A 16521-nucleotide genomic window follows, 5' to 3' on the forward strand; every position below is an offset into this window, starting at 1 on the left:
CTGTGAGTGTTAATCACATGGTGATGTGAACTAGATTATTGACTCTAGTGCAAGTGGGAGACTGTTGGAAATATGCCCTAGAGGCAATAATAAATTGGTTATTATTATATTTCCTTGTTCATGATAATCGTTTATTATCCATGCTAGAATTGTATTGATAGGAAACTCAGATACATGTGTGGATACATAGACAACACCATGTCCCTAGTAAGCCTCTAGTTGACTAGCTCGTTGATCAATAGATGGTTACGGTTTCCTGACCATGGACATTGGATGTCGTTGATAACGGGATCACATCATTAGGAGAATGATGTGATGGACAAGACCCAATCCTAAGCCTAGCACAAGATCGTGTAGTTCGTTTGCTCAGAGCTTTTCTAATGTCAAGTATCATTTCCTTAGACCATGAGATTGTGCAATTCCCGGATACCGTAGGAATGCTTTGGGTGTACCAAACGTCACAACGTAACTGGGTGGCTATAAAGGTGCATTACAGGTATCTCCGAAAGTGTCTGTTGGGTTGGCACGAATCGAGACTGGGATTTGTCACTCCGTGTAAACGGAGAGGTATCTCTGGGCCCACTCGGTAGGACATCATCATAATGTGCACAATGTGACCAAGGAGTTGATCACGGGATGATGTGAGTTACGGAACGAGTAAAGAGACTTGCCGGTAACGAGATTGAACAAGGTATCGGGATACCGACGATCGAATCTCGGGCAAGTAACATACCGATAGACAAAGGGAATTGTATACGGGATTGATTGAATCCTCAACATCGTGGTTCATCCGATGAGATCATCGAGGAGCATGTGGGAGCCAACATGGGTATCCAAATCCCGCTGTTGGTTATTGACCAGAGAGTCGTCTCGGTCATGTCTGCGTGTCTCCCGAACCCGTAGGGTCAACACACTTAAGGTTCGGTGACGCTAGGGTTGTAGAGATATTAGTATGCGGTAACCCGAAAGTTGTTCGGAGTCCCGGATGAGATCCCGGACATCACGAGGAGTTCTGGAATGGTCCGGAGGTAAAGATTTATATATGGGAAGTCTTGTTTTGGTCGCCGGAAAAGTTTCGCACTTTATCGGTATTGTACCGGGAGTGCCGAAAGGGGTCCGGGGGTCCACCAGCCCCGGGGGGGCCACATGGGCTGTAGGGGGTGCACCTTGGCCTATATGGGCCAAGGGCACCAGCCCCAAGAGGCCCATGCGCCAAGAGATAAGAAAAACGGAGAGTCCTAAAGGGGGAAGGCACCTCCGAGGTGCCTTGGGGAGGATGGACTCCTCCCTGGCCGCACCCTTCCTTGGAGGAAGGGCCAAGGCTGCACCCCCCCTCTCCCTTGGCCCTATATATAGTGGGGGGAAGGGAGGGCAGCAATGACCTAACCCCTGGCGCCTCCCTCTCCCTCCCGTGACACATCTCCCTCCTCCCGCAGCGCTTGGCGAAGCCCTGTTGGAATCCCGCTACTTCCACCACCATGCCGTCGTGCTGCTGGATCTCCATCAACCTCTCCTCCCCCCTTGCTGGATCAAGAAGGAGGAGACGTCGCTGCTCCGTACGTGTGTTGAACGCGGAGGTGCCGTCCGTTCGGCGCTAAGATCATCGGTGATTTGGATCACGACGAGTACGACTCCATCAACCCCGTTCTCTTGAACGCTTCAGCTCGCGATCTACAAGGGTATGTAGATGCACTCCTTCCCTCTCGTTGCTAGTAAACTCCATAGATTGATCTTGCTGATGCGTAGAAAATTTTGAATTTCTGCTACGTTCCCCAACAGATAGGTCCCACATCACCATAGACTTTTGGATCGAAAACAATCATATTGGTTACTATCCACATAGGTCAGTTATAAGAATGCTAGGATTGAACCTTTGACATGAGAAGAAGAATAAATCTGAAGTTTCTACGATACCTGATGAGCAGAAAAATTCTTCAAGATTTAATCACATAGGTGCGAATAGGAAGAACATTCGGCGCTCCATGCTTAATCGCACAACATTAATCCAAATCAAAGGAATTGATCTGAGCATATTAGAAAAAAAATACAGTATGAATCTTGTAGTTGTTGCTGGAACATCATGTACTCATGTATGCAAAAGAATCGTACTGGTTAGTATGCACATAGGTCAATCATAAGAATGCTGCTAGGATTGAACGTTCGACATGAGAAGAAGAAATAATCTGAAGTTGCTACGATACTTGAAGAGCAGAAAAATTCTGCCAGATTTTAATTGGCAGATAACACATGAATAGGAAGAACATCCAGCGCTCCATGCATAATCTCATCACATCAGTCACCTTTGATGGAATTGATCTGAGCATGCATATTGCAAAAAAATAATAAAAACTATCTGAATCTTGCCTTTGGTTGGTTGATCTGAGCATGTGCATCCGTCAATACCTGAATCATCACCACTTGAATGTCAGATAGAAGAAGCGGAATCACGCCATACGAATAGATGTTGATCAATCTTCCAATTCCTACACACTCGCACCCTAGGAAGAGCTGATCTGTTTTGAGAGAGATTAGGGCCTGCGTAGGTGACAGAGAGGAAGGGGTGAAGATAGCAAATAGATTAGAATCAGATGGAATTGATGTGAGCGGGCATATTCCAAAAACAAAACTATTTAAATATTGCCTTTGGTTGGTCGATCTGTGCATGTGCATGTGTCAATACCTGAATCATCACCACTTGAATCTCGGACAGAAGAAGAAGAATCGTGCCCCATCAACAGATGTTCATGGATCTTACACTTCTTGCACGATACAGATGTTGATGGATCTTACACTTCTTGCACGATCATACCCTAGGAAGAGATGATATGATATGAGAGAGATTAGGGTGAAGGGGTGAAGATACAGAACTATGTGAGAGATTGAGAGGGTTGGGAGATAGGAGAGGGATACGTGAGAGTTTGTTAGAGATTGATGGAGTTTTTTTTTTGAGGGGAGACATTGATGGAGTTGGGCCATATGGGAGGGAGATACGTGAATTTTATTTCTCATTGAAGAGATATACGTGAAACGTGAGAGATTGAAAGAGTAATTCATGGGAGAGAGATATGTGGCGTGAGAGATTGAGAGAGTAAGGTCATGGAAAAGAGATACGTTTGTTTTTTCCTCATTGAAGAGATATACATGAGACGTGAGAGATTGAGAGAGTAACTCATGGGAGAGAGATACGTGACGTCAGAGATTGAGAGAGTAAGGTCATGGAAAAGAGATACATTTTTTTTTCCTTCCGTGAGTTGGTCTACACCGTAATAATTCGGTCCCACCAAATTAACGGCTCTTAAAATCTAATTAATGTGGTAATTTCTTGGGAGTCTGTAATTAGGATAGGTATATAGATAGATAGATAGATAGATAGATAGATAGATTAAATTCCTTCAAATCCAAAAGAGTGGGTTCATCGCTACTTAAAGTTTTGACCTCTCTGATCCCACATTTATCAATTTTTGCATCAAGATCTAAAAACTCCGAATCATTGAGACGCTTTTTAACTAAAGTTGACTCATCTCCATTCCCATCTTTATCAAGATTTATATTGGAAAACAAAGATTCAATAGGAGTCACATCAATCACTTTAAGATCTTCATCATTATTTTCACGGAAACTAGAAGATCATGTTTTTACAAACCAATCTCGTTTAGCACGCATCTCAGCGGTTCTTTCTTTGCACTCATGAATGGAGATTATCATAGCCTTTAGAGATTCACTGATACTATGCTTTGGTCGAATAGATCTAATTTTCAAAGAATCAACATCAAGAGAAATTATATCCACGTTCCTAGCCAAATCATCAATCTTGAACAATATTTCTTCAACCAAAGCATTGAAATTCTTTTGTGAACTCAAAATTTTTTAACACTATTCTCAAAATCAGAGGGCATCTTATTATAATTTTCATAAGAATTGTTGTAGGAATTACCATAATTATTAGAGGAATTACTAGGAAACGGTCTAGATTAAAATTACCTCTATACGCGTTATTACCAAAATTGGTCCTACCAACAAAATTCACATCCATAGATTCATTATTATTTTCAATCAAAGTAGACAAAGGAATATCATTAGGATCAATAGAAGCACTCTTGATAGCAAATAATTTCATAAGTTCATCCATCTTTCCACTCAAAACATTAATCTCTGCAATCGCATGCACTTTTTTTACTAGTGGAAGGTCTTTCGGTGTGCCATTGAGAATAATTAACCATAATATTGTCTAGGAGTTTAGTAGCTTCTACTAAAGTAATTTCCATAAAAGTACCTCCCGCGGCCGAATCTAAAAGATTTCTAGAAGCAAAATTCAATCCGCCATAAAAATTTTGTATAATCATCCACAAATTCAAGCCATGAGTACGGCAATTTCGTATCATCAATTTCATCCTCTCCCAAGATTGTGCAATATGTTCATGATCAAGTTGCTTAAAATTCATAATATCGTTCCTAAGGGAGATGATCTTAGCGGGAGGAAAATACTTGGAAATAAAAGCGTCTTTACACTTATTCCATGAATCAATACTATTTTTAGGCAAAGTTGAAAACCAAGTTTTAGCACGATCTGGAAGTGAGAACGGAAATAGATTCAATTTAACAATATCATTATCCACATCTTTTTCTTCTGCATATCGCACAACTCAGCGAAATATTCAGATGGGCCGGAAAATTGATCTTTAATAACAAGATTCAGCAAAGCGCCATTAATTTCATAAGATTCCTCACTAGTGGCGGGAGCAATCGGAGTACTAATAAAATCATTGTTATTAGTATTGGAAAAGTCACACAATTTGGTATTCTCTTGAGCCATCGTGATAAAGCAAGCAATCCAACACATGAGCACACAAAAAGCAAACGAAGAAGACGAATGGAAGAGGGGTGAAGAAAAGGCAAATCTTTTCGAAAATCATTTTAGAAGTGGGGGGGAGGAAAACGAGAGGCAAATGGTGAATAACGTAATGCAAGAGATGAGAGTTTATGATGGGTACTTGCTTGAACTTGGCGTAGATCTCCCCGGCAACAGCGCCAGAAATTCTCCCCGGCAACGGCGCCAGAAATTCTTCCTGCTACTTCTTGAGCTTGCGTTGGTTTTTCCCTTGAAGAGGAAAGGTTGATGCGGCAAAGTAGAGACAAGTATTTCCCTTAGTTAGAGAACCAAGGTATCAATCCAGTAGGAGAGAACACACAAATCACCGATAGCTGCACAAACAATCAAACAACTTGCACCCAACGCGATAAAGGGGTTGTCAATCCCTTCACGGTCACTTGCAAAAGTGAGATCTGATAGAGATAGATAAAACTAAACAAAAGATAAAGTAAATATTTTTGGGTTTTTTGGTTTATAGATCGGAAAGTAAAAGATTGCAAAATAGCAGATCGAAAACTTATCTGATGGAAAATAGATCGGAAACTTATATGATGGAAAGTAGATCGGAAACTTATATAATGGAAAGTAGACCCGGGGCCATAGGTTTCACTAGAGGCTTCTGTCAAGATAGCAAATAACACGGTGGGTGAACAAATTACTGTCGACCAATTGATAGAAAAGCGCAAAGTTATGACGATATCTAAGGCAATGATTATGAAATATAGGCATCACGTCCGTGTCAAGTAGACCGAAACGATTCTTCATCTTCTACTATTACTCCACACATTGACCGACTCCTGCCTGCATCTAGAGTATTAAGTTCATGAAGAATAGAGTAACGCATTAAGTAAGATGACATGATGTAGAGGAATAAACTCAAGCAATATGATGTAAACCCCATCTTTTTATCCTCGATAGCAACAATAAAATATGTGCCTTGCTGCCCCTACTGTCACTGGAAAAGGACACTGCAAGATTGAACCCAAAGCTAAGCACTTCTCCCATTGCAAGAAAAACCAATCTAGTTGGCCAAACCAAACCGATAGTTCGAGGAGAATTACAAAGATATCAAATCATGCATAAAAGAATTCAGAGAAGATTCAAATAATATTCATAGATAAGCTGATCATAAATCCATAATTCATCAGATCTCGACAAACACACCGCCAAAAAAGATTACATCTGATAGATCTCCAAGAACATCGAGGAGAACCTGGTATTGAGAATCAAAGAGAGAGAAGAAGCCATCTAGCTACTAGCTATGGACCCATAGGTCTGTGGTAAACTACTCACGCTTCATCGAAAGGGCAATACAGTTGATGTAGATGCCCTTCGTGATTGAATCCCCCTCCGACAGGATGCCAGAAAAGGCCCCTAGATGGGATCTCATGGGAACAGAAGATTGTGGCGGTGGAAAAGTGTTTTTGTGGATACTTCCGGTGGTTTGGGAATATATGTGAATTGATGTCTACTACGCAACTTTATCCTTGTAGACTCGTGTTGGGCCTCCAAGCGCAGAGTTTTGTAGGACAGTAGCAATTTTCCCTCAAGTGGATGGCCTAAGGTTTATCAATCTGTGGGAGGTGTAGGATGAAGATGGTCTCTCTCAAGCAACCTGCAACCAAATAACAAAAAGTCTCTTGTGTCCCCAACACACCAAATACAATGGTAAATTGTATAGGTGCAATAGTGCGGCGATGAGATGGTAATAAAAGTGTAGTAATGATAGTAGATATTGAATTTTCTGATAGTGACAATAAAAAACAGCAAGGTAGCAAGTAACAAAAGTGAGCACAACGGTATTGCAATGCTTGAAAACAAGGCCTAGGGTCCGTACTTTCGCTAGTGCAATCTCTCAACAATGCTAACATAGTTGGATCATATGATCATCCCTCAAAGTGCAATAAAAAATCGCTCCAAAGTTCCTATCTTGTGGAGAACATAAGACGAAATTGTTTGTAGGTACGAAACCACCTCAAAGCTATTCTTTCCGTTTGATCTATTCAAGAGTTCGTACTAAAATAACACAAAGCTATTCTTTCCATTCGATCTATCCTAGAGTTGGTACTAAAATAACACCAAATAATTTCAGATCCAAAATAATCAATCCAACACAAAGAACTTCAAAGAGTGCCCCAAGATTTCTGCCAGAGAAACAAAGACAAGAACGTGCATCAACCCCTATGCATAGATTACCCTAATGTCACCTCAGGAATCCGCAAGTTGAGTGCCAAAACATATATCAAGTGAATCAATACGATACCCCATTGTCACCACGAGTATTCAATTGCAAGACATATATCAAGTGTTCTCAAATCCATAAAATTATTCAATCCGATAAGAACAAAATCTCAAAGGGAAAACTCAATTCATCACAAGATAGGGAGGGGAAAACACGATATGATCCGACTATATTAACAAAGCCCGTGATACATCAAGATAGGGGGGCGCAGCCAACCCCCTGGGCGCGCCCTCCACCCTTGTGGCCGCATCGTGGCTCTTCTGACTTGCACTCCAAGTCTCCTAGGTGTCTTCTGGTCCAAGAAAAATCATCGCGAAGGTTTTGTTCCATTTGGACTCCGTTTGGTGTTCCTTTTCTGCAAAACTCTAAAACAAGGGAAAAAACAGAAACTGGCACTGGGCTCTAGGTTAATACGTTAGTCCCCAAAATAATATAAAATAGCACATTAATGCATATAAAACATCCAAAACAGTTAATATAATAGCATGGAACAATCAAAAATTATAGATACGTTGGGGACATATGACCGATAATTTCAACCAGGTCATTGAATGCCTAAATTAAATTTGTACTTTGTTTGGCTTGAAAGCTATGCCAATGTAAGTGTCGGTTATCGAATATTGGGAAAGATAGATATTTTCAGGTGGAAAATATGTACAGCCTTACTGCATTCAAATTGCAACGTGGTTCGCCTCGAATCATATAACTTCCCCATAACTGTTAGCGCTACATCAAGGATATTTTTATTTATTTAATATGTCTCATGATTTCAACTAACGCACCACTCTCTCTTCTACAGAAGGAGGTGTACGATGCCCAGCAAGCAGTGCAAACTAAGGGTTCAGAAGACGACGTACAATTAATCAACGATCCTGATAGTTCCAACGAACCCGGCACAACAAACTCCTAAAAGGATACCTGTTGGGGATATAACTATTAGATATGACCCGCCCAGGAGGGGACGGGTCATGCCACTAACGACTTAAGATGAAGAGCCCAAGAAGATGTGAAGATGGCAGTTCATAGAGCAAGCTTATTGAAGTCCCAAGACCCGAGGACGACTTGAGGCCCACGTGTATGAGCCGCCATATGTTTAACTTGTATTGTAAGGGAAGCTTAATTAGATATCGAGCCGGACACATCTTGTATGAGCCGGCCGGGACTCTATAAGCCGTTGGGCATCAACCTGTGTATATAAAGGGGTGACCCGGCGGCGGGTTAACTCATGAAACAACTGATCGAGAACTAGGTCAAGCGTATTCGCTCCCTGGTAATTGAAACCCAAGCAATACAACCTAAAGCAGGAGTAGGCTTTTACCTCGTTGAGAGGGGCCGAACCTGGGTAAACTCTTTGTGTCCTTTGTCCCGTTTAACCCATTCAAGCTAACCTAGTTGCGATGGCTCCACACCTAAGTCCTTTTGCTAGGGCATCTGCCGTGTTAAGTCCACGACAGTTGGCGCCCACCGTGGGGCCAGCGCATGGTGGTTTCAAGTTCTTGAAGGGAAACTTCGTAGGGATCAAGGGATACGCCGTGGGCCAGATGATCAAGAGTCATCGCGGCAAGCTCTACATTGACGACGCTGGCCGGGGCCCCAAGGCCGGCTCAATTGAGTATGGGTACCGGGTCCCCTTGGGCGGAATCCACGTCTTCATCAGCAAGAACGACGAGTCGGGACATGAGCCGAACACCTGCACCGACATCATCGAGACGGCTCAGCGTGCACGACCCGCCAAGGTTCAAACTGCCGTGAAGCACGCCTTCGTTGGTTTCATCCAAGGGGTGGATCTTGAGGAAGGATCTGTATCCGGTGGAGAGACGGTCATCTACTCTGACGGCGGATCCTCAACCGGTGAGACTGGTTCAATGTATCAACTTCAAGACGGCCGGCTTTTGGGGGCTGTTTCGATGATGACAGTATTCTGGACCCCTATGAGCCGCCGAGCCGGGTTGCGCTCTTCGTGGCCGGCACACAACTGGTGCTCGATTCGACAACTGTTGCGGCTATGACTTCTAGTTCAACGGCTGCGCCGACGGCGGGAGCGAGCGGCTGTGCGCGCCCGCCGGCTCAGGATCTGACTGAGCTGTTGGATGCTTTGGCGACTTTAATGGGGGCAGAGGTAACCCCAGAGACTCAAGAACAGCATAAGGTGGATGTCGCGAAGCTGCGAGATGAGATAGCTCAAGCCAAGGAAGAGCTTGCCGCTAAGAACGCTAGGATGGCGACAGAGCGAGTCGCCTTGGATGCACAATCACAACGGATTCAGGCAGAATCGTTCCGGCTCACCTTGGACCAAAACGCCTCAAACTCTATCATGAGGAGGAGGCACCAGACCCGTCTACCCATAGAGTTTGAGGCTAGGAACCTTTTCAACACACCTGGGGCAGGGACCAGTGACCCGCTCATGGTGAACCGGGCCGTTGAGGCGCCCGCAACCAGAGCGTCGGTTCAGCAACATGCTGCAGACCCGCCTCGTTTGAATTTTACTCCACCTCAGCATGTTCGTACACCACCGGGTCATTATTCTAACCCTCTAGACAATATGATTGCTGCAGCTACGCGATTGGCGGCTCTCCCTGTTGAAGGCGAGTCTCCAGCTGCAATGGAGATACGGAGGGCCGGTGAGCTTCTTTAGACAGTGGTGGCTCAACAGGCGGCTTATTCGTACAGCCGTGAACGAATTCATTCAACTCCTCCTTCAAGCCGGAGTTATAGCAGGCATATTGATTCGCCGGTGGTTTCAAGCAGTGCGCGGCACCATAACCAGCCTCGTAGGGATGACCTGCGTGCTGGTAATGATGCTCAGGCTTTGGTGGATCAGGGCAGGGCGCGACGCGAAGCTAAGCTGGCAGCTCAACAGCAATCTCCGGCGTACCCATCGGTGTCTGTGGAGGCAGGAGTGACCTCTAGAACCCTTGGTGTGCCGTGTTTAGTGCCGGCTCTACAAAATGAGCACTTGCCTAAGGATTTTAAGGGCCCCCGCAAGGTGCCTAATTACATGGCGGATCAGCCCCCAGAGGCTTGGATTGAGAGTTATGAGATGGCCATGGAGATGTTGGATGTTAGTGATGATGTGTGTGCTAAATACTTCACTATGATGTTGGATGGACCGGCACGCACTTGGCTGAAAGGATTGCCCCCTAACTCCGTCAAGTCATGGGCTGAGTTGAAGATGCATTTTTTCCAAAATTTCAAAGACACGTGCAAACAGCCTATGTCAATTCTTGATTTAGACTCTTGCGTCCAGGGTGAGGGCGAGTCAACAACCAATTGGGTGAGCCGAATCTCGGCTGTTATCCATTCATCGGACAGTATCAACGCCGGTTCAGTTGTCCTAATGTTGGAAAAGAATTGTCGTTTCCTTCCCCTCAAGCAGAAGCCGGGGCGGCTTAAGTGCCACTGCAATGATATGGGAGAGCTCATGGCGGCTCTTGTTAAATACGCCGACTCTGATAACACCAAGGACCCTGAGTCCGATGAGGATAAGACCAGCAAGGGGAAGAAGAGTGGCAATGCAAAGGGACAGCAACATAATATGGCATGTCAAGGCAACAATGGTAAGCGCGAAGCTGACGGTGGTTCAGACTTTGTGGCTAACACCAGTACGCAGAATAATAATCAGCGACGTAGGGGGAAATCATCAGTGCCCCGGTTTGGAGGGCCGAAGTTCAACCTTGAGGCAATGTTGAATCAGCCTTGCCCAAAGCACGGTATGCAAGAGAAGCCGGCCAGTCATATGTGGAAAGATTGCTTCATCATGAGGGAGTATAGAAATTATAGCTTTTTCAGAACAATCATGGCCCGCATGGCGGGTCAGGATCTGGCTCTCACGGACCTGGCTTTGGAGGTGGCGGCTCAAGCTCCAGTTTTCAGGGCCAAGGCAATCAAGGTGGCTTTAATTAACATCCTAATCAAGGGAATCAACAGCAGCAGTTTGGTTATCAGAGTAATCCAAAGCAACTGAATGGTGTCGATATCACGTGTTTACCACGAGTTTATGCAAATGAGACCAGAAGATTCATAAGCGGGCAGTGAACGCGGTTGAGCAGGCGGTTCCTCGGTACTTGCGATGGTCTGAACATCCTATTGTATGGAGCCGTGAGGATCACCCGCCCCGGGTTGACAATCCGGCTCAGTTGGCTTTGGTGGTTGCGCCTCGGGTTGGAGGATACAAGTTTACTAAGGTGCTCATGGATGGAGGCAGCAGCATCAATATACTTTACGATGATACTTTTTGCCTTATGGAATTGACTGACAAAGATCTTAAGCCGTCTTCTACCGTTTTTCATGGGGTGGTGCCTGGTAAGTCGGCATATCCAGTGGGTAAGATAACTTTGGAGGTGGCTTTTGGCAATGATCATGATTACAGGGCTGAAAATTTGACTTTTGAGGTGGTCAAGATCAAGAGCCCTTATCACGCCCTGTTTGGGCGGCCGGCTTATGCCAAATTTATGGTACGGCCTTGTTATGTTTATCTGCAGCTTAAAATGCCGGGTTGCAAGGGTACCATCACGGTGCATGGTGACAGGAAGATAGCTTTGGAGTGTGAAGAAGGCGATGTTGCTTATGCTGAGTCTGTTTGTGCAACAGAGGAGTTGAAGTTTTACAAAGATAATGTTGACCCGACAGATATGACACCCTTGAAGAAGCCAACCACAGAGCATGACCCCTTGTTGAAGTTTAAGTCGGCAGATGACACTAAGCTGGTTGACTTTGTTCCTGGCGACTCATCCAAGCAATTCAGTATCAGTGCTAATATGGATCCTAAATAGGAAAGCGCGCTCATCGTGTTCATCCGTGAGAACTGGGACATCTTTGCATGGAAGCCTTCAGACATGCCAGGTGTACCGAGGGAACTCGCCGAGCACACTCTCAATGTTGATCCAAAGTTTAAGCCGGTCAAACAATTCCTTTGTCGTTTCAGTGAAGAAAGGCGCAAGGCCATCGGTGAAGAAGTGGCTCGGCTCTTGGCGGCTGGGTTTATTGTTGAAGTTTTCCACCCTGAGTGGTTGGCTAACCCGGTGTTGGTACTTAAGAAGAATGGCACTTGGCGTATGTGTGTGGATTACACAGACCTTAACAAGGCATGTCCGATGGACCCTTTTGCTCACCCTCGTATTGATCAGATCATCGATGCTACCGCGGGTTGTGAGCGTTTGAGTTTTCTGGATGCTTATTCTGGTTATCATCATATCAAGATGGCAGTTAAGGACCGGGAGAAGACAACTTTTATCACTCCATTTGGAGCCTTCTACTATGTGTCTATGCCTTTTGGGCTTAAGAGTGCCCAGGCGACTTATCAGGGGTGCGTTCAGAATTGCCACCATGACCAGATTGGACGCACTGTCCATGCTTATGTGGATGATATTGTTGTGAAATCCAGAAAGAAGGAAACCTTGATAGATGATTTGAAAGAAACCTTTGACAATCTCCGGGTCTACAAGATGATGCTTAACCCGACCAAGTGTGTCTTTGGTGTGCTAGCATGCAAGCTCTTGGGTTTCTTGGTTTCTGATAGAGGCATTGAAGCCAACCCAGAGAAAATCAAGGCTATCACTTATTTGGCTAAACCGGCATGTATTAATGACGTCTAGTGTTTGGCAGGTCGTATTGTGGCCTTAAGCCGGTTTATAAGCCATTTGGCCGAAAAGGCTATCCCTCTGTATCAGATGATGAAGAAAACAGATCACTTTGTTTGGAGTGATGCTGCCAATCAGTCGTTGGAGGCGTTGAAAAAGCAGTTGGCTGCCGCCAATCCTTGCAGCTCCTATTGATAAGGAGCCCTTGCTATTATATGTGGCTGCTAATAGCAGAGCCATCAGTGTAGCGGTTTTTGTGGGAAGGAAAGAGTCAGGCAAGGAATATCCGGTTCAGCGGCCGGTTTACTATGTCACTGAGGTACTCATTGAATCTAAGCAGAGATACCCACATTGGCAGAAGCTGGTTTATGGAGTGTTCATGGCTAGTCGAAAGTTAAAGCAGTATTTTCTTGGTCATCCCATCACGGTGGTCAGTTCTGCTCCCTTAGGGGATATTATTCAAAACAGAGAAGCCACAGGTCGAATAGCCAAGTGGGCTATTGAGCTTGGACCCCATGGTTTGAAGTATATGCCTCGGACAGCTATCAAGTCTCAAGCACTTGTGGATTTCATCAATGACTGGACACAGTTGCAGATGCCTGAGGAGAAGCCGGATAACACATATTGGACTATTCACTTTGATGGATCCAGGCAGTTGGAAGGCTCGGGGGCTGGAGTTATTTTGACTTCCCCACGGGGTGATAAATTTTGTTATGTCTTAAGGTTGATGTTCCCTTGTACTAACAATGCAGTTGAGTATGAAGCCTTGATCCATGGTCTTTGGATGGCTAAATAGATGAATCTATGCCGGGTGAGGTGTTTTGGCGACTCAGATTTGGTGGCGCGGCAAGTTTCAGGAACTTGGGATTCCAAGGATCCACTCATGGCGGCTTATCACCGAGAGTTGATGCTATCACTGGACATTTCAAGGGCTATCATGTGGAACATGTTGATCGCAGGAAAAATGAGGCGGCTGATGCTTTAAGCCGGCTGGGTTCCCAGCGTAAGCCGGTACACCTGGCTCCCTCAAAAGGAAGAGAGCACGTGGACGCCCAAGGAAGAATTTTGATCCCGTGGAAGCATCAAAAACAAAAATTCTTAGAGAACTGAAACTTAAATTTGACTGCAAGACTATAGCCAAACAAGTGTCTTCGTTATCATCACGATCAAGCAGAGACCCTAAACCATCACAAGCTTTGCTGAGCCCATTCCAGCACAAATAGGTAGCATCAATTGATACATGATCATGCTCGTGCTCTACTTTTAGCATCACTTGATACATGTTCAGTTCTTATCAGAAAGTGGAAATAGATACTTTCACTACTGGAATTAGCTTATTTGCCGTCTGGCAGTTCTTTGCCATCTGCTGGCGGACGACAAAGAAGGTGTTTGCCGTCCGCTTACAGAACACAGACCTTCTTTGCCATCCGCCAGTTCTTTGCCGTCTGCTAGCGGACGGCAAAGAATCTCTGCCGTCAGCTGGCGTACGGCAAAGAGCAGAAAAGCGAATGACAAAGGGGGGCGGAAGGCAAAGAGATAACCAAACCAACGGCTCCCCACCCCGCCCCCTCCCTCTCCCTCTCTCTCTCTTTCTGTCCTCCCCGACGAGACCACCGCCACCCGCCGCCGCCCCCGCCACCAGCCACCCGCCGTTGCCCTGACCACCCGCCGCCGCCCCGACCACCCGCCGCCCCCCTTGCCCCGTCGCCCCACCACCCGCCGCCGCCCCCTCGCCCCTCGCCCCCTCGCCCCGCACCCCTCCCCTACGGCGCCCCGCACCCCTACCCTGCGGCGCCCCGACGTCCACCGCGCCCCTGCCGCCCTTCCACGCCGGCCGGCCGCGCCGCGGCCCTCCAGCCGCCCCGCCCCTCCCCTGGTGGCCGTCCACGCCCCGTCCCGCCGCGGCCTCCCCCTCCACCGGGCCGCCGCCGCCCCCACCCGTCGCGGCCTCCCCCTCCACCGGGCCGCCGCCGCCCCCACCCGCCGCGGCCTCCCCCTCCACCGGGCCGCCGCCCCCCGAGGAGCGCCGCCCGTCGCCGGCCCTCCCCACCCCGTCGCCACCCTGCCTCGCCGCCGCCCCATCGTCGCCCCCTCCACGACCTGTTGCCGCCCCCACAGTAAGCCCCTGCCCCTGTTTTCTTTTCTGTTTTTCTTTTATGTTTAGTTTAGGTTATTTAGTTTAAGTTTTTTTAGTTTAGTTAGTTTAGGTTATTTAGTTTAAATAGTTTAGGTTATTTAGTTTAATTAGTTTAGGTTATTTAGTTTAGTTTTTTTAGTTTAGGTTTAGTTTTAGATTTAATTAGTTTAGGTTTAATTACATTAGATTAGTGTTAGGTTTGAGTTAAATAGTCATAATTAAAGGAAGTGAAAAAAAGATGAAAAAAGAAGAAGAAAAGTAGAATAAGTAGAAAGGGGGAGGAAGAAGAAGAAGAAGAAGAAGAAGAAGAAAGAAAGAAAGAAAGAAAGAAAGAAAGAAAGAAAGAAGAAGAAGAAGAAGAAGAAGAAGAAGAAGAAGAAGAAGAAGAAGAAGAAGAAGAAGAAGAAGAAAGAAGAGGAAGAGGAGGAGGAGGGAGGAAGAGGAGGAGGAGGGAGGAAGAGGAGGAGAAGAAGAAGAAGAAAATAAGAAGAAGAGGAAAAAGGAGAAGAGGAAGAAGAAGAAGAAGAAGAAGAAGAAGAAGAAGAAGAAGAAGAAGAAGAAGAAGAAGAAGAAGAAGAAGAAGAAGAAGAAGAAGAAGAAGAAGAAGAAGAAGAAGAAGAAGAAAAGAAGAAGAAGAGAAGAAGAAAGGGAAAAAAGAGGGAAAAAGAAGAAAAAGACACCACGACACCCCGACCCCAAAAACCCGACACCCCGACCCCGACATCCTGGCACCACACCCCGACCCACACCCCGACCCCGACACGCCACCCCAACACCCCGGCATGACACCCCGACCCCGACCCCCGACCCCCGACACCCTGACACCACACCCCGACCCCGACACCCCGACCCCGAAACAGCACCCCGACCCCAACACGGCACCCCGACGCCGACACGACACCGACGATAACAGAGGCCGACGGGGTCATATATTTGTGAATTATGAGTTAGGTCATATATTTTTCGATTTTGTTATGAAAAACATCATATATAATTATGTTGATCGGGTAGATTTAAACATCATATATATTTTTCGATTTTGTTATGAAAAACATCATATATTATTATTCATGTCGGTATTTTTTTATGTTGTATTAATTTCGTTTACTCTTTGTCATGGCAGCTGTTGAAAGATGGTGGGCGCTGGTCCGGAGCGCTCCGAGGCCCCTTCTTCATCGGCGCGTGGTGGGAGGTCTTCCATTCCACCCGCACAATTCCGCTGAGCATTGCTGGACAGTATGTCGACACCGCCGGTCCCTTCTTCGTCGACCGCGGTGCCCAGCAGGGGACGAGGAAAGGGAGGGAAGAAGAGAGGTGGTGGAGCACGTGGTCGCGGGAGAGGAGGTAGGGTGACTGCTAGGGTGCCTTCCTCGCCGCCACCCCCAGCTTTTTCACCCGAGCACGTGACTGCTAGGGTGCCTTCCTCGCCGCCGCCCCCAGCATTTTCACCCGAGCACGTGACTGCTAGAGTGGACTCGTCCGAGGAGGCTACACAGACTCCGGTCCACGAGCCTCGGGTCCACGGGCCTTCGGCCCACGAGCCTCGGGTTGATGGGCCTTCGGCCCATGATAGTTGGGCCCACGAGACCCCGGACGAGCACACGTCTGCATGGCGTACCTGGCCGGATCACCCTGAGGGGCCGAGTGGCCATGCTGATGATGGCGGGGAGCCGACTGATATTGAGGAGGAGGG

This window comes from Triticum aestivum, chromosome 5D (assembly GCF_018294505.1).
Source record: "Triticum aestivum cultivar Chinese Spring chromosome 5D, IWGSC CS RefSeq v2.1, whole genome shotgun sequence".
NCBI lineage: Eukaryota > Viridiplantae > Streptophyta > Magnoliopsida > Poales > Poaceae > Triticum > Triticum aestivum.